The sequence below is a fragment of the Phasianus colchicus genome, chromosome 6 (assembly GCF_987193195.1).
Source record: "Phasianus colchicus chromosome 6, bPhaCol1.hap1.1, whole genome shotgun sequence".
NCBI classification, from domain to species: domain Eukaryota; kingdom Metazoa; phylum Chordata; class Aves; order Galliformes; family Phasianidae; genus Phasianus; species Phasianus colchicus.
In genome coordinates, this window is record NC_143441.1 from 2,894,079 (window position 1) to 2,913,675 (window position 19,597).

Genomic DNA, 19,597 nt, shown 5'->3' on the forward strand with positions numbered 1-19,597 from the left:
CAGCCTGTAAGAAGGGGAACGGCAGGCACTGTGGTTGCCTACCTGAGGATGCCACATACCTGATGCATCCATCCAAGACAGCCAGGGTTTGCTGTAAACTCACACAGCTGTGGCAAAGCTGGTGGGGTGTGACTTTTTAACTCCATCCCATCGTCCAGCAGCTTCGTCCCAGTGAATTTCTCTAGGAGATTCTTAGGAGGGTACAAAGCCCTGGTATGTAATGCATGGTCAGTGCTAAAAGGGGAGAGGAGTGAAATAACACAGGAATTTAAAGCGTGGGTAATTTAATACACTGAATTAAGTTATTCAAAAACTGAATTAAATTTTACCTGCACTTCAGACAGTGGTCAGCTGAGAGTTGAGGAGAAGAGAACAACACTTGAGCATTAATGGTATGGTTTTACATATGATCTAGGAACCTTGGTCACATCTGCTTTCACTTCAGCTAGTTGTTGATGAGGAGATCAGGAGAAATAATATATTTCGGTGTAGCTGAGATAATAATATGCACCTGTACGGTTTATATTAATTTCTCTGTCACTTGTGAAAGGTATCAAGAGAGTCCTTGTGCTGAACTCAGTGAATTTGGTTGTCTCATGTACATATGTGCATGTAAGTTACAGTGAGTTGGGGCTGGTGGCCTCCAGTAAGACTTCAAGATTTTCAACCTTAATTGAAGTATTAATGCTATCCATGGCTGCCCTAAGATGACTGCTTAAAAAACTAAATGGGCTCCAGATAGCCTATATATATTAAAACAAAAACAAACAAAAAACCCAGCAAACAAACAAACAACAACAACAAAAACCCAGCCCTAAAAGTGAATGGCTGATAAAATCGTGTGCACCTCTAGAGATGGGCTGCTAATCCTTGATAAACTGTTGGTATTTAATCAGGAAATATTGAGAGTGCAGTAGCTGCCCCAATGGCAGAGATAGGTGCTGAGGCAGGGGCCACACCACTGCCAAGATATTTGCTAGTCCAAATTCCTCTTCTGCTGTAAAGAAAACCAGGTCGCATTTTTGTTCAGTGTGCAGCAAAATGCATATGGATGATGTACTTTTAGTTATGTTTTTAAAGAAATATGTTGTATATAAAGCATATGTCTGCCAGTCCCTTCACAGAAACTTCTGGGGCTTCTGTGCAGTTTCCTGTAGAAGCTCTGACAAACATTCTAATAGCAGGAGTATGGGGAGAGCCTCAGATGAAAGTGAATGCTGAGGTGAGGAAGGGTGCTCAGCTGCTACTTGTTAAGGTTGGTAACTGCCTGGCCACACCTTGCATGTGTCCCACTGGCTAATTGGGGTGCAGTGACTGAAACATGTGCTCCCTCTTACTTGCAGTGATGTCAGGAAGGCAGATGAGTGAAGTTTGGGAGAAGGTACAACTTTGTAGGAAACAAAGCATTGTGTCTTGTTGTGAAACAGCTTATATTTCACTTTCAGAAAATGGCTTTTTTTAATTTTTAACAGCACCCGTTGTACTGCAGTTTGTGGATGGCAAGAGTTGTAGTTCTGTGATGCTCTTGTATTTGTAATTCTTTTGAACCTTCACCAGAAGTCTCTCTATTTTCTGATAAAAAAATGGCTGCAACAGTTCATCTTTAGAGTAAATATCACTTATTTTATTAGCAATAATAAAAGCATTGAATCTTTCACTAGGATCAGAAAACTGAACTCTTGCTACCCCAGAAATTTGAGCCTAGGGAGTTCAGTGGTTAGTATATGACTACTCTAGGGGAACAAAAGGTACCTTTCCAATTAAAGCTAATAGAGGGATAACTTCAGACACACAAAAGGCAAAAAAGACACCTATAAGTCATGGTGAGTTCAAAAGGAAAGAATTAAGGTAGACGCACAAAGCATCATGGGAAGTGCTATTCAAGCTACCATGTCAAAAAGGCTGATTAACAGCAGTTCCAAGTCTACCTGATCACCAGGGAGTCTTACTGATAAAAATTATTTCCCCTCCAGAGAGAAGAATCTCCCTGAACTGAACAAATGTGTCACTTTTGAATAAGGATTCATGAAAAGGCAGAAAAGGAGAAGAAAAAAAGAATAAAGGTAGGCATTCACCAAAAGATGTGAAATTTGTAACTTGTGACTGTTTATCAGTCTTTAAGTTCTGAATGAAACTGCAAGTCATATGCCAGTGAAGGGGATTCAGATCATTAGCTTTGCATTTCTTTTTTTCATTAGAAGTGTCTGGTTGCAGCACAAATTTGCTGGTGTTGATTGTAATTGCAGTCGTGAAAATCTAATGGCTTTGTTTGATGTTTTGCCTAGACCTTCCAGGCTGTAAGACTGTTCTGGTGTCCTTCAAAGATACTGATTAAATTCTGGATATTTTGACATTTTTTTCCCCCCATTTTGTTTACAACTGTTGTTTTTAAGCACTTTGAACTGTACAAGAGAAAGGATATGTGGAAGAATAAGGTATTGGAATGTCTTTTTGTGAGCACAATGTTATACAAATGCAAGCTTATACAGAATTTCTTCCATTTGACCTTAATCTATTATTGGACCTTTTATAGTTCTCATACACTTTTACGTGGTGTTTTGGAGAGAATTCTCTTTGAATTTCCTTTTTATGTTTAAATACTGTTAGTCTTTTACGTATCTATGGCTTGTTCCTCCATTTGGGGTGATGAGGAATGGGTTAGCAATGAGGATTGCACAGATTGAACACAATCCACTCAGAAAATGCAGGCATGTGAGATAGACTGGATAGGGCAATGTTTGGAAGAGTTAAGTTGAACTCTGAGCTAGCATAGTAGTGTGTAGGAATGTTCCCTTCTTTGACCTTAACTGGTGTTATTTAGGAAAAGTTGTGCAGTGGACTGCAGATATGGAAGAAACAGAAACAGTGGGTTCTGTGGCTGCATCTGGGCAGCAGAGGATGAGACAGTCCAGGCTGTGCTACGTGGGCAGAGGTGGGATTTCCATGGATCTCAGCCAGTTGTGTGGAACTGCATGCTGAGTGAGAAGGGAATTCATGCTGTTGACCTGCAAAATGGAGGCAGAACAGGACTTCAAGTAGCATACAGTAACCTGCTAATGAACAATATTCTCCCTCATAAGGTGAAATTAAGATTTTGCTTAGATGACTGTGCATTCTGGATGAAATGCTGCCTTCTGAGAAATGGTTGAGTGTTTTTCGTCTGTTTTCCTCAGTGATTTGAAAACCAGAAGGCAGTGAGTTTCACACTGTGGGTAGTGATATTTCATGAAACACATGTTCTAAAACTGTTCACCTTATTTTATATTTTTTTTGTAAATGAGTTATTACTTAGGTTGTCATATTTCTTTTTACTTCGAGTTTTTAATATTATGTGCTGCTCTTCTGCTCTTACTAGCATTTAAATGTTAAAGTGGACTTTTGTTAGCTCACTTCATGACTGTTGTTCTTAACACCTTGGGGAGCTGCAGAGTATGAACTTTTTCATTTGGTCTTTCAGCATCTCATCGTTCATTCATAATGACATCGTAAAAATGCAGAGCAGTCTAAATGTAGTACAAATTTTTCCTAAAATGTATGTTTCTATGTATAGAATATGTGCACCTGTATAAAAGATTAAATTTAATAACACTTATATATTATGATCCGTTACACATTGTATTATAAAGAAAATTTCATTAAACCAAAGAATATTTCTGTGTAGAATTAAAATGTATGTTATTGTCTTAAAATAGATGTACATTGTATGCAATTTTCTGATATATATGTGTGTGTGTGTGTGCTTCATTACTAGCAAGTACAGCTAGTGTTCCAGCCAGATGAGTGAGTTTAGCATTTAATATGGGAAAAGGAGAGTTGTTGTGATTTTTTTTTTTAATTTGATTCTAGAATGCTACACTTGGAAAACAGTTTATAAGTTTGTAATCACTGGGCTGATTACTTAAAAGTGATCTGCTTCTGTTTATTTTCAGTTCTAGTATCAAAGTTTCTTTGAAGGGAAATGGGTTGTTCTTTGGGAAGAGGAGAGGGCTGTCTCTTTGCATCAGTGTGAGTACATCACAGCAGCCTCTACCATGCCTAGAGCTTGGATGCGTTTCTGAGCTCTTTAGCATTCAGTGGGGTGACTGGATTCCCACAGCAGTCAAGGGTCATCTGTTACTTGTTTAAGAAAGTGTGGTAGGCCTATGGTGCTGCTGGCTTTCATACAAAAGCCTCTATTGTATGTGTAGTAGGCAGTTATTAAATGCAAGTGTCTTTTGCCGATTCTATTTGAAAGAAAATCATAGAATCATAGAAAAGTTGGAAAAGACCTTCAAGATCATGAAGTCCAACCACAACTAAACCGTACAACCCTAACAACCCTCTTCTAAACCATGTCCCTGAGCACCACATCCAAATGGTTTTTAAACACATCCACAGATGGTGACTCAACCACCTCCCTGGGGAGCCTATTCCAGTGCTTAACAACCCTTTCTGCAAAGTTTTTCCTGATATCCAGCCTAAACCTCCCCTGCCACAGCTTGAGGCCATTTCCCCTCATCCTGTCACCAGTGAGAAGAGACCAGCCCTGCTCTTCTTCCGGGAATCTATAGGCCTGTCAGCCTGACCTCGGTACCTGGGAAAGTAATGGAGCAAATCATCTTGGGTGAGATCGCACAGCATGTGCGTGGTATCCAGGGGATCAGGCCCAGCCAGCATGGGTTCATGAAAGGCAGGTCGTGCTTGACCAACCTCATCTCCTTCTACGACTGGGTGACCAGACTGGTGGATGAGGGAAAGGCTGTTCACAGAATCACAGAATCACAGAATTGCCAGGGTTGGAAGGGACCTCAAGGATCATGAATCTCCAACCCCCCTGCCACATGCAGGGCCACCACCATTCCACCTAATGCTAGACCAGACTGCCCAGGGCCCCATCCAATCTGGCTTTGAACACCTCCAGGGACGGGGCATCCACAACCTCCCTGGGCAGCCTGTTCCAGTACCTCACCACTCTCTCACAGGCTGCTTCTGGGGAAACTGGCTGCCCATGGCCTGGACAGGTACACACTCCTTTGGGTAAGGAACTGGCTGGAGGGCCGTGCTGAACGGGTGGTGGTTAATGGAGTGAAGTCCAGCTGGCGACCTGTTTCAAGTGGTGTCCCCCAGGGGTCGGTACTGGGGCCCATCTTGTTTAACATCTTTATTGATGACCTAGACAAGGGGATTGAGTGTACCCTCAGTAAGTTTGCAGATGACACCAAGTTGGGAGGTGGTGTTGATCTGCCTGAGGGTAGGGAGGCCCTTCAGAGGGACTTAGATAAGCTGGATCGCTGGGCTGAGGTGAATGGAACGAGGTTCAGCAAGGCCAAGTGCCGGGTCCTGAACTTTGGCCACAACAACCCCATGCAGTGCTATAGGGCTATAGGTCTGGGGACGAGTGGCTGGATGATTGTGAAGAGGAAAGGGACCTGGGGTGTTGGTTGATGCTCGGCTGAACATGAGCCGACAGTGTGCCCAGGTGGCCAAAAGGGCCAGCGCCATCCTGGCCTGCATTAGAAATAGCGTGGCCAGCAGGAGCAGGGAGGTGATCATCCCCTGTACTCAGCTCTGGTGAGGCCGCACCTCGAGTGCTGTGTTCAGTTTTGGGCCCCTCACTACAAAAAAGGCATTGAGGCCCTGCAGCGTGTCCAGAGAAGGGCAACGAAACTGGTGAGGGGTCTGGAGCACAAGTCCTATGAGGAGCGGCTGAGGGAGCTGGGATTGTTCAGTCTGGAGAAGTGGAGGCTCAGGGGAGACCTCACTGCACTCTACAACTTCCTGAAGGGAGGTTGTGGTGAAGAGGGGTTTGGCCTCTTCTCCCAGGCAACGAACAGGACCCGGGGAAATGGCTGCAAGTTGTACCAGAGGAGGTTTAGGTTAGACTTAAGGAAGAACTTTTTCCCTCAGAGAGTGGTCAGGCACTGGAATGGCTGCACAGGGAGGTGGTGGAGTCACCATCCCTGCAGTGTTCAGGAGGCGTCTGTACGAGGAGCTGTGAGATCTGGTTTAGTGCTTGTGGTAGCAGTGGGAGTGTGAAGACAGTTGGACTAGATCTTATAGGTTGTTTCCAACCTTGTGATTCTATGATTCTATGATTCTGTAAGCCCCTTTCAGATATTGGAAGAGAGCAGTAAGGCGTCCCCTCAGCCTCCTCTTCCCCAGACTAAACAGCCCCAGTTCCCTCAGTCTCTCCTCATAGCCTCATAGGCCCTTTACACACCTTGTTGCCCTTCTCTGCACCTGCTCCAGCACCTCCATGTCCTTTTTGTACTGAGGTGCCCAAAACTGAGCACAGCACTCGAGGTGAGACCTCACCAGTGCCAAATACAGGGCAGGATGACTTCCCTAGTCCTGCTCACCACACCATTCCTGATCCAAGCCAGGATGCCATTGGCCTTCTTGGCCACCTGGGCACACTGCTGGCTCACATTCAGCCCACTGTCCATCAGTACACCAAGGTCCCTTTCCACCAGGCAGCTTCCCAGCCACTCCTCCCCAAGCCTGCAGGGTTGCCTGGGGTTGTTGTGACCAAAATGCAGGACCTGACACTTGGCCCTATTGAAACTCACTCACTTAACCTTGGCCTATCTATCCAGTCTATTCAGGTCTCTCTGCAGTGCCTTCCTCCTCTCCAGCAGATCAGCACTCCCTTCCAACTTGGGCAAATAAATAAATAAATAAAAATAAAAGGGCAAGTAAGTTTAGTAAATAAGAGTGTTTTCTGGTAGGTGAGCTGACAGCATGCCTCAAGAAGAATCAATTAGTGGATGACTTAACATCAGTAATTTCAGCACACTGTAATATGCTTCACACCTATCCTACAATGCACTGTGTGGTGAGAAGAGTTTCTACTGAATGATTTTTTTTTTTTTCTTACAATAGGAAGAGGTCAGGAGAAGGTAGTGAAATTGTGAAGGAAAAAAATTGCTTTTGATGCTGTAAAATTTGATCCATCTGTTAGTTGTTCGACATTAGTTTTCTCTTCCCCTCCCCCTGAAAATTTCCTTTCCCAAAGATATTTCAGGTGGTGAGGTTTTCATCCATATTAATCCAAATTTTCTTTAGTTTCCCTCTTAATATATTTGAACTAAGTGTAACTGTCCCTTCCTTGGTGGGGATGTCCCCCTTCTTTGGACATTTTTGAATCCTGTGTTTGTCTTCTCTCAACATATTTCATTACAAATCTTTGTTATGTCATATCTCTCTTTCAATTTCTTGTATATTTCATGAGTGTTTAGTTCAAACTCTCCCATCATGTTTAATATCTTCACCCCTCTCTATTTCCCCTCCCTATTTTCTTGCCTTTGTGTATTTCCTTTACTCTCTTTGGTGTTTTTTGTTCAAACAATCGAATTAGTTTGTTGTTTTGTTATCTTTTTGCACAGACATGGCCATATTACCATTCATGCTGCTTCCTAAACATGTGGTATGGTACCCTTCTGGAATTTATGGACAACTCATGGCTTGTCTGGCCATGTTCACCTCTATCGTGTTGCTTTTGGGGAAAACTGCTGTTGGTTTTCTGTTCAAGGAGTGATGTGATTATGCTGGTTGTACTCTCTGATTATGCTTATTGTATGCTCTGTGTCTCCTCCCAGCTTGACTTTACACATCTGTCTTTTTCACTGTTTGGAGCAGAGACATGGCTTTCTTCTGGATTGAAAATTGCTTAGGGCAGGTTGTGCCTAATGTTCAGAATAAGTATTAATTTGTTAATTATGTTCTAAGGAGTTCACCCTGGGGAAGTGCTTCTGCCTAATTCTGTAATCAAGGACACATACTGATGACAGAGAGCTGGGACTAGTTATCAGCATGAAGGGGTCTGGGACTGTGCACAGAAAGAGTGAGCCAGATGATGCTGAGGACTACAAATGGGATTCTGCATGAGTGCAGAAGGTGTTGTTATGCATTTGGGAGCTTTTGCTGAAATCTGCTGCTCTAAGCTGGGAAGTTATCAGCTGGAAACCACTGGGAAGCATGAGAACTACTCGTTTGTAATCTTATTCTAAGTTGTGAAGGTACAAAGGAGGTAAATGCAGTCTTAGGATGCCTCAGGAAAAGTATTTCCAGATAGGGAAATATTATTGGCCTCATGATCAGTTATGAGGCCTTGTTTAAGACACTACTAATGGTTTTTATTAATGGTATTTGAGAAGGATGACTTGAAACAGAAGCTTGCAAAGACAAGGCTGTTGGGGATGATCTGGGGAATGGAGAGCTTGTTTCATGTGCAGAGGCTGGAAAAGGTTAGTTTGCTTAATTTCGCAAAGGAAGACCTGAGAGTATATATATGTGTGTTTGTGTATTATTATTTTTTTTCTATGAATATATCATGTCAAAAAATAACTTTTTAAGCTGCAGAACAGACAGTTGTAAACTGCTTAGGAATACCTTTGGGTTGGAGTTAAGAAACAAGCTTCTGTCTATGAAAGCACTCAAACCTAAGCAGACACCATGTGGGAGCCATGAGGGTACAAGAAGTGAAGGTGAAACTCACAAAGTTCATAAAAGAGAACGTCTACAGCAAGTCTGCTCCTGAGGGTGGGGTGATCAACTGAGGTTTATAGCCCTTAGGGCTTACAGATGGTTTTTTTTTGTTGTTGTTGTTTTTAAATAATCTTATTTGAACACATTTTTTTAAAATACTGTGAGAAGTGTATCTTAGAATTCAAGCATAGCTATTCTTCAGTGTTTAATGTCACTTAAAGTAGAATTCTGTGGGTGTTCTTTTATTAACAGGAAAGTAGGGTCATATCTAGTGAAAACTGGGATATCAACTCTGATTTATTTCATTGTTTTGCAAAAAACAATTTCTTTTGGAGAAACATTTTTTTTTCTCTCAATATATTTTGCAGAGAGGCTATTTGCATTTGAATCTTTGTTTCAAATACAGGAGCCACTTGCAGATAGCAGACTGTGTTTGTAACTGGTTATCTTCCAACAGCAAACACATTTTGGTCATTATCTTGATGTGGGTTTTGGAACAACTGCATTTAAAATCCCATTAGTTCAGCTCAACTGCCTAACTGAAGCTACTCTTTTCTAGAATTTGAGCCATATATGTTGAAGTGTTTCTACTCTGTGTAAGCTAATTCAGTCATTTGAACTGATTTGGTTAAATAAAGCTTTTTTTTTTTTTTATTACTTACGTTTTCAGTCCTTTGAATATCATCCACGATTTAATAGGAGCTAAATAAAAACTACTGAAAAAATCTGTGTCGAACAACAAACAGTTGTTCCTATGATTTATAGATTTGTCTAACAAACTGCTGGGTTTATCTATATAAGGCTTTAACTCCTCTTAAATAAAGGATGAATATTGTTGACTTCACTGTTGGACTAATCTTTGCAATTTAAAGGAGATTGGGATGCAGTGCAATTTCCAGTTACTTCTATCAGAGGACCTAGTGAAAGGAGAAAACCATAATAAGAGTCATAAAAATATTCTCTCCCTTTGTGCTCCAAAAGGACAAGTTTGGCATTTGATGGGATCCCAGTGTGCTGCAAGTGTTGACTGCTGTTCTTTAAAGCCTTATAAAGAAGCAAAACTAACAAAAGACGCTACAGACAATATTGCAGCAACCAGTGTTTCTTGATGTCAAACACACTCCGGCCCACAGCACTTTGATCTCAGGAACAAACCATAAAGAACAAATAGAGTAATTTTTCTTATGTGCTAACATGTAACCATGAGGTTGATGAACTTCTGGAAAACTAGTATAATTGGCATGCCTTTTCCATTTGTTAAATTGTTTTGACAAGGGCATGTTTCATGTGAAGAGGCTGTTTTCTATCCCTTCCCTTTTTGGTCTCTAAAAAAAAATAAAAGACAAACTAATATAGAACTTCACCGTACAGATCAGCTCACCTTCTGTATGAGCCAAGTGGAAAAAAACATCACTTAAAATGCTCTCTTTTGGGTGGGGGAAGACAAGGAAATGAGAGAGGAGTGAATAGGCAGTGTAGCTGGGTATCTGTGAGTTTTGGCTCAGTCAGCTTTTTCACTGAAAGCCTTTGTTTCCATTAAACAAGCCAAAGAAAATGCAAGAAATATATTAATACAGACTGTACGTATTTGGGGTGGGAAGACTGACTTAGAGACTATCAGAACTCCTCTAATGTGCTCTGAATGTCTCAGCAAGCTCTAAGCATGCCTGGTTAGCATTTACCATCCACAGAAGAGGTGCTGCCTTTACACTCTGCCCTTTCGTGTTTTGTAAAGAAAACCCCAAGAAGGAGGGGGTTCCCTCCTGTGTTGCTAGTCCATCTCCCTCAGAGTCTTCCTAGTCTCTAAATATGCATTTTCTCTAGAGCGGTTTAACATGCTAGAATAAGAAATGTGTGAAGTCTTGACTTCTTGAAGTTACAAGCTCAAATTTCTATAGGATTTAGCTCAAACCTTTCACTGTTAAGAGATGCTGATCCAGGTATTGGTGGGAAACTGTAGGTCTTGTCTGCTGTATCTGAGTGGGCACTTGTAGTCTGTGGGTTTACTGCACCACTTGAATTCTTTCAGCTATTTGCAGTGTAATGTCTGTGTTCCAGCAGAGCCGTGTCTGTAACTCCAGATAGACCTTACCTCTTGCCTGAAAGATCCTATCCTCTCCATGTTACACAGACGAATTCATCATCAAACTTACGAGTTTAATTTTCAGAGGAGACAATGATCAGAACCATTACTGAGATGTGACCACATCCCTTTTCCTGGGCAGAAATCCCCCAGCAATGGCAAAAGTGCTGGTAGATCCCTGCATTTGATTGGAAGTTCTCACTCAGCTATGCTCTGCTGCATGCTAAAAATGAAGCTCAGGATACCTAATAGAGGCTTCTTGGATTCTCTCCTGACCATTTGCAGAAGGAGGTCTATTTATATTATCTAACTTTAGGCATCTGACATAGGCTGAGCACTGCTTTGTCTTTGGATTGCTTGCTGGAAAGGATTACTGTCTATGGCTGGATGTTACTCATGAGGTGACATCTCATTCAGATCTGTGAGCAGAACTGCAGTCTGTTTCAGTGAAAACTAGACGTTCTGCAAAGATTTTCTTCTTACAAGGTATAACTAGCAATGGTAATTCTTCCCAGCTTGGCATAGCTTTTTACTTTTATTATAAAACTTAATTACAGGTCTTTGAATGTTTGCAGTTGCACTCTTAAAGTTGCACATTTCAGTACAAGTGTTTTAGCACTCCTTAGTTGTTCTGCCTAGAGGAGGTGGTGGCTGACATGGGACAAAAGATGGTTCTGCTGCAGGCGGACCTTCTTAAATGACTATATTTTTTCTGACTTCTGAAACTGTCTCATGGCAGATAATCTCAATGGAGTACAACATCTGCACATAAACCTCTTACCTCCCATTTCTCAGGCAAACAGAATACAGAAATGACTGGTTAGGAAACAAGTACTAAAAATATCCATAGTTAATTTCCTTTTGAGCTTTGACTTGACATAGCTCTTGGGCAAGTAAAGACAAATTATGCACAATTTGATGAATTTCTTGATTTTTTTTTTTTTAAATGTAAGTGACTGGAATAGTTTCTGGAAATCACTTAAGGCTTCCAAAGTTACATCAATTGAAATCCTGCCACATTCGGCCAAGGGACCTAACCTCTATCAAAAAAATCAATTTTGCTTAAAGATTTATCCTGTGGCTTCTCTCCAATGGCAAGTGTTTTATGGCTCTTCGGGATTTTCCAGTGTGGTTCTTTAATGGATGTAAAAACAAGCAAAACCTTGTGAAACTTTACCTCAGTTGTGTTGCTGTGAAACAGATACAGGCTTGACGTACCTTTAGGCACAGAAGGAGCAAACAGCCACAGATAATGAGCAAGAGGCACAGATGCTCTGTGAAGGTTTTCTGAGAAATAACCACAATACCCAATCCCACTCTGGATGAACTGGAGCAACACCTCCATCTGGGAAGCTGTGATGTCCTTGCCTTCACTTCTCATGACCACTTAATAGACAAGGAATTGGCTGGATGGTCGCTCTCAGAGTTGCTGTCAGTGGTTTGATATCCAAGAGAAAGCTGATGACAAGTAGCATTCCTCAGGAGTTGTCATTGGGACTGGTACTATTTAAGATATTTGTAGGTGACATGGACAATTGGATTGAGTGTGCTGTCAGCATGTTTGTGAATGGCACCAAACTGTGGTGCAGTTGACAGGCAGAGGGATCTGGGCAGGCTTGAAAAGTGTGGGCTTGTGCAAATATCCTGAAGTTGAACAAGGCCAAGTGCAAGGTCCTGCACCTGGCTTAGGGCAGTCCCAGGTATGTGTACAGATCTGTACAGCTACAGCCATTTACCACTACATTATTGATCTGTTTCAGTTAATGGTACTGATTTGGTCACTAATGTTAGAATTAGCAGCTAACAAAAACTTAATAGCAAAAAAATTTATTTTTAAGTATGTGAGAACACCCCATAGGATGTGCTGTTGAATACCCCAGTGAATGATCTGTGAGAATCTTTCAGTTTCTTCAGCTTGTGGTTATTTAGATGTGATGTTAGGGGCAGCACTTGGGAGCACAAGGACTTGCTGTGCTACTGCCATGTGAGAAAGCAGGGCAGCTTCAGCCATCTCTGCTGTGGAGTGAAACTTACCAGTCCCTTACATAAAATATTCCTATGGTAAAAATCTCTGGGTACGTAGACATGTGTAGAGAGAATTCTCATTTTGTAGGCAAAATTACCCCCACTGCTCAGGCTAAGGATGGCTGCTATCTCTGTGTGGTGTTTGGCTACTGAATGAGATTTTCCTCCTGAGCCCAGAATCATCAGGATGCAAATATTGAAGTACCAAAGTGTACATGTCTTTTTCTCCACATGCATGGCATTGTGCATTGTTTCTGTTTGCTGAGATGTTCTTGTGAGTGCATGGAAGACTATTATTTCATGTTTGCAACTGAGATTCAAATTTCTGATAGAACTTGTGACTTTAGTAACCCCATCTTGGACGGGAGACATTAAACTAGATTCAAAATTGTGCAAAACCTTGGGCTTACGCTGTGTTTCTAGAGGTTTCTGGAGTTTGCTAGAACAGATTGAAATACTTTTTCAGTGAGGAGCAGTAGCTTGTCATTCTGAACTTGTCATATAGTTTGCTCCAGGGTGTTAAGTTTGTTAGCATTCTTCTGTAATTGCCTGTCTTTATATCATTAGAATAGGGTAAGTAATGCTATTTATGTTTGTGCTACTTTCTGTGTTAAGAATGAAAGTGCTAGATGCATTCTATGCCTCATGCAAGAGGAGTAAACTAAAAATAAAGAGGGGGGCTAACTAATGTTTTTCAACATGAATCAAGAAGCCTTTAATAAGGTAAAGAGCAAGTCTTATTTTGTGACTTGAAACTGCTTTTTCCAATGAATTATTATGGCTTTTTTGCTAACCATAATAGCTGATGAAAGTGAATGGAAGAAGAATGAGAAAATTATATGTAATTTTGAGCAAAGCCACAGCAAAATCTCCAGGTGTCCACTTGGCAGGCAGATCTGGTGGGTATTATTTGCCAGGGTGTATGAATTGTGGTGTTTCTTCTAGACAGGAGGGTAATTTATTGGTGTCATCAGCCACAAACAGCTTTGCAGAGGCATCACCTTGATGGCTTCACAAGGAGAATGCCTGCTCCCTTGGGGAGACACAGCATCAAGACCTGTGCTCAGCTCTGCTTTGGGGATGCTTAGATCAAGTCTGCAGTCTGCCTTCCTTTATCTCCTGCAGTGTGAACTGTTTCTGTCTTCTGCATTCTGTCTGTCTTTTCTGTGACTCAGATACCTCAGGATTAGATTCTGTCTGTGAATTAGACCACTGCAGGGTTTCTGGTCACTTTTGTATGACAGTAACAGTGTAGGTCATGCACAGTGACAACGATTACCTGGAAAAGTGATGCTAAAAAAAAAATAATTAAAAGCCAAACTCTTGAACTCTTGACTTACATGGTTGAATTTTGGCACACTCCAAGAAAGTACAACCTCTAAGGTGTCAAAAAGAGGCACCTCTGCCTGTTGCTCTGCCTCTATTAATACCCCTGTGAGAAGAGCTTTCTTGTGAAAAGGTTTGGCACTTTCCCTGCCCCATATCATTCTACATCAGCCTCACTTTGTGTCCTGCCCCTTGATTTTGAAAGGCTTGCCACATCCTGTTGGAGGTGCTGGTTCCTGCTCACTGGTGGGACTGTGAGCACCACAGCCTTGGAGATGCTGTGGCACTCGCTTTGGAGAACCTGGGGCTGGGAGGGAGCTGGCAAAGAGGTGAACAATGCAGTGCCCTGACAGAGTGCCACAGCTGGCTGAGCATAGCTTTCTGTGTCACCGAGACAGAGCAAGAAGAAAGCATGAGACATTCTTATAAAAGCACCAAGTGCAGTGAAGATTCATTTCTATTGGAAAGAATCTTAAGAAGTTCTTCCTTTTTTTTTTTTCTTTTTCTTTTTTTTTTTCTCCTTGTCTGCATTATCAGCTCCCTACCTGCTGTGTCTGTCTCTCTTTCTGTCTCTTACTTTCAATATGCATTGCAACTTCTGTCTCATCCTTTGTTCAAGTTAGCAGGATGGGTCTTTCTAGACAAAGGAAAGGGGACCTTTTGCTGGCCTACATATCAAATAGTTTCTCACCCTGTGAATAGTGGAGGAGGCAGTACAAATCCCTTAGCTCTGAATCATTCCTTTCTCTTGGCTTGTGCTTGGAAGCAGGGCTAGGGTGCTGCTGATTTGCTACTATGTGCTGTTTGATAAATGGAGACAAATTCAGGAAATGATCTGAATCCTGTATGACTTTTTATCCCCTAAGGATCTTCCTGCAACGGAAACAATTAGGGTGGGTTTTGTTGCCTTTGGGTGAAGGGGAGGCTGCTGTCAGATTTTTATTTTTGCTGCCATTGGAGAAACCAGTCCTCTGAGATGTCACATTCTGATCTAATTGTGAAGAAAGCTGAGCTGGTCAGACTTCTCTGGGGGATGAAAAAGAGCCATTCACCACCAAGAGGCCAAAGATTGGCCAGGAGTGCTTACATCAAGCTTTCTGTAGCACTGGGAAATGGTGGAGTCACCATCCCTGGAGATGGTCGAGAAATGTAGATGTTGAAGAAGCATAGATCTGGTTTAGTGGTCATGGTGGTGACAGTTGGATTAGATGATGTTAGAGGTCTTTTCCAACCTTCGTAATTGTATGATTCTATGGGGCTGGAGGCCTGGGTGACTCTGAAGATCTGATGGTCTGCACTGATCTCTGCTTCTGTGCTTAATAGGTAGTGAGCATGCACTGAAATTTGGAAATGATGTCATGGAAATGTAAAAGCACTGTTTATGAAGGTATACGGACTGCAGAATCAAAAGTAATAATTGCTGCTTAACTATTTATTTATTGAGAATTAAATTAGGCAATTGTAATGGTGAAGCAACAGAATAAAACTGAGTGGCCTATTGTGACTATGTTCTGGGGAAAATCTGTGTATTTCTTTAACAGGAAGGAACGTGCAACTGATCCTTCCCACCTGCCTATGCAGTAAGGTAGTGGCTTGGCTCACCCTTCTGCTTGAAGTGGAAAATGTACTTGAAGACCTAATGTTGACTCTGGCCAAGGAGTGAGGAAGGTGCAAGGGGCTGTGTTGGTATCCAGATTTCAGGCTGGCATTTAAAGTCAAATAAACCAAATTTTGGAACAGCTTAAATAAAAGAAAATAGGATCTAGCTGTCTAGTGTGCCAAAGAATTTAATAACCAGGAATTCAATTCTCTTAATGTTGTGGTGGATCATTTCCAAAAGACTGGTCCGTATTTAAATTATGGACATCCTTGGAGTTCAGGGATAATCATACCCAGGGCTAGAACCTGCAAAAGGTGGTCTCCCAGGCCCAAGGTGTGGAAACTTCCTACTCTTGTGGCTGTTTTCATTGCAGTAGTTGAGGGTTAAGGGAAGAGAAAGTCAAACTTTGTGTTTAGTTACACCAGCAACCCCTGAATTAGTGTGCAGACTATTATGGGATTCTTTCAGATTCCTACTGAATTAACATTAAGCCTTGTCATGTCACCAGGAGCCACAGAACAAATGCATACAGTGAATTTAACACTATTTGTTGATGTAGTCGTGCAGAAAACAGATAAAGAAGGCTTGTGCCAAGCTAAGGAAAGTGTTACTCTGGCAGGGAGAGTGTTGTCGGAAGCCAGAAGAGAATTCCGACAAGGGAGAGCTGAACGCTGTATCCATATAACATGTGGAGGAGACCAGTATAAATCACAGGATAAAATAACCGCTGTAAGGAACGTTCCTTGACCTACAAATGTTGTGTACTTATGTTCCTTTCTAGGATTTACAAACTATTTCAGTCCTTTCTTTTTTTCTTTTTTTGGTTGAACATTTTGACGATTCTGAATCAGCTGCTCATGGCATAATTGAAAATGGCAGTAAAGCTATAAAGAGACCAGAAAAGTCACGGATGAATTAATCTCTGATTTAGCCCTGTGCAATATATTCTGAAGCTAGTGGAGTTAGACCAATGAGCAGAACTCACCCTTTGCATTTAGGATATGGAGCTCAGGCCTGCAGTGGTGCGAGCTGCACCCCGGGCAGAAGCATGTGAAGTAGTGTGGTTGGCACAGCTGTAAGGTTTTGGTAATTTGTGGGTGTGTGATGCTGGTTAGGATAGGCAAAGTATGAAACTTGCTAGGAGAGTACTGCGTGTTGATAAAAACCTCTGAGGAGATCCATTTGATTTCTGTGATGTGGCTGCAGCCCACAGGGTAGCTGGGATGGCTTCCCGAGTGAGAGTAGCCTGGATTTGGCTGTGGGAGCTCTGGGAAGGAGGTGAACACACACTCAAGGCTTTGTGATTACTGACACACAGCAGGCATGAAAGCCTGATAGCTTGCTACCAGTTTGGAGTATCACGAAAAGCATTGTGAATGCAGCTTACACTGCTTGATGATTCTGGTGGGCATGTCATTTTTAAATAACTCCTGTCAGGAGTTTACTCTTTGTAAACTGCTTGAGTTACCAGATCTGCCCTAAATGCTCATCCAGGCTGCTCAGGCCTGAAATGCTCCTGGCATTAATAAACAAATGACTAATTTTGACCGTCTTGGCCAAAATGAGCAACGTTACAAGCCACTGACGTGCTGTCATTTCACCCTTTTGACTCCACTTTGTCGAAAGGTCTCCCACCTGAGCTTGATGTGGATGCTTTGAGTCAGGATGTGCTTTTCTTCTTTTCTATCTTCCAAATTCATCCAGCAAATCTGCTCTGTCAACTGGTTTTGTGGTGCTGAAGCACTAGCACTTGTGATGGTGGCTGTGTCCTGGTAATGCTGCAGGCATGCATGCAAAAGTTAGCGGTGAAGGAAAAAAAGTTGGCTCTTGATGTCATGAAAATCATGGAAGGATTTTGCCAGCTCGCTCAGACTCTCATTTGTTGTTTTACCTTAAGATCCTCACAGAGCAGAAAGTACAGGTGCATTTGTCTTCAAGTATTTGCACCACACTTACTGCCATCATTCCTGAAGTCAAGACTGCTTTGTGCTTAGCCAGTTTTCTAATGCTAATGGAAAATGGTATTTGTCTCCATCACTTGTAGTGGGAAAAATCTAGGTGGTTTACAATCAACTAAAATATACTGGGGCTAATTTCAAGTCAGTACCAGCTCTACTCAAATAAATTCAGGCACCATTAGCACAAATTACTACAGAACGATTGATACAAATGTCTGGAAAACTGTTTCTAGACCTTAAAAGCTAGTAAACAGTACAATTTTTAGGAAGCAGTAATATGACGTGCAGAGGAAAGTATCTGACTTGTCCTGACCTGAAAACTTGTCTAGTACACTTTACATTTGTGTTCTACTCACCATACAGGCTTCCTGCTCTTGCAGTACGTAGTTGACCAACTGTGAGCCTGATACTGAGAGCTCTTCCTGCTCTGGGAAGTACAAATCTGACATTTTCGCTGCTTTCAAGTCCAGCTGAGCTGAGGGAGGTAAAACCTCATCACACGTGTGCATGGCTCCTGTTCAGCAGATCTGAGGCCCAGGAGTTTGAAATGCCCATACAGTTTAACCAGCATGGTTGGATTAATTCATCTGCTCTGTAAAATTGGTCAGCACATTTTCTGGCTTTCCTTCTTCAGTCTTCAAGCTTTCTTTGAAAACTGAACCAGTGGAAAGAGCTGACCACAGGGAGGAAAAACTTAAAGAGTAAATTTCAGGGGAGAATGAGATTGATAGTAATGCTTCTTGCATAAAAGGAGAGGAAAGAAAAGAATAACCTCCTCAAAAACCCCACAAAGCTCTCAAAACTAAACCAGTTACTTTCAGAATTAAAATGTCAAGCAATATTCTTCTTTTAGACTTGCCCTCAATGATTTCCTCACACTCGTGCAGTAGTCAGTGCTTCAGTTTAAATCTAACCTAACTCCCTCCAATGTAGGAGATGAGTGTTTGCAGTTTGTGAATACTAGTGGAAAACTTGCTGAATTTTTATTGCTGAATTTATATTTTTCACTCCCAGTGGAGTGAAAAGAGGGATTTTGGCAGAATATTTTCATTAGTTTTAAGGCTTTTTAATTGAAAAAAGAACGCTGTGTGAAAATTTCTTAGTAAGATGTTGGTTTTGAAAAGTGAGTTGTGTTTCCTTTTTCTTTCTTAAACAAAACTGAAAACAGTTATATAAAATTCGAACATTTTCCTTTTTTGGGGGGAGTCTGTTTAAAAATAACAGCACAACACGTTAAGGCTTGGGTGGTAAATATTTATTTATTTTAAATGAAACATTTCACTTTAAAAAGATGGCTTCTTTTCTCCCTTTTATTCTTTTGAAACATTTTCAGATATTATAGTGACAAGGATCTTAAATATGTATAGTGAAGAAAGAAAGCCTGTTATCCTAGCTGTTGCTGTGCTACTGGGGTCAGTTCCAAAACCTGTGCTGACATCAGAAGTCCACATCTGTGATGTGGGAGACAAACTTGTGCATTAAGGAGAGTGCTTAACTGCAGGTAATACAGAGCTATATAGTTTCCTTAAGCATGTTTGTAAAGGAAAATGGTGTTTGGCAGCCTTTCTTTCTGTCTTAAATACTTTAATGTATTGTCACGGGCAAAAGAACTCCAACAGGATAAACTGCTATAAGCAGATATCCTTCAGATCTAAATGCATTTATTCTCCATGAGCAGCATAGAATTTTAATTTATGTCTATCCACCCAGCTGACTGCCTGACTGTGAGCCATAGCTCACAGAGGGTTGAAAGAAGCAAGACACGCAAAGCATAAATAATACCTGTACCAGAACTTCAATGCAGGAGGCAGATCTGTGCTGTCCAACCATGCCTGGCTGTTTTAGGGCTTGTCAATATAGGAAATGAGAAATTTTCCTCTGATATAAGAACTTGATTTCTTTTTAATATATGGGTATCTAATGAGGGATTCTTTAGAGAAGAAACAACCACTTTCAGAAATCTAATAACTTCTACTCAAGAAGGCATTCTAAAAACAGAATCTATCTGAATTTATTTTTTTATGGCACATCTCTGCATTTATAAAATTACAACAATAACACATAGCTGTTTGTGATGACAAACGCAATATCACGGACACCTGTGATTTAGAAACTCACTAACACTGCAGTGCCCATGGT

The 19,597-nt window shown here is 41.4% G+C and overlaps 1 long non-coding RNA gene across 1 annotated transcript; it reads left to right on the top strand.

Annotated features, from left to right (window-relative positions):
• The first annotated feature begins 1,024 nt into the window (after window positions 1-1,024).
• LOC149917363 (uncharacterized) lies at window positions 1,025-6,630 on the top strand. The gene is made up of 3 exons (XR_016467587.1): window positions 1,025-1,381; window positions 1,974-2,063; window positions 2,822-6,630. It is a non-coding gene; the product is annotated as an uncharacterized LOC149917363 (long non-coding RNA).
• Window positions 6,631-19,597: the final 12,967 nt, after the last annotated feature.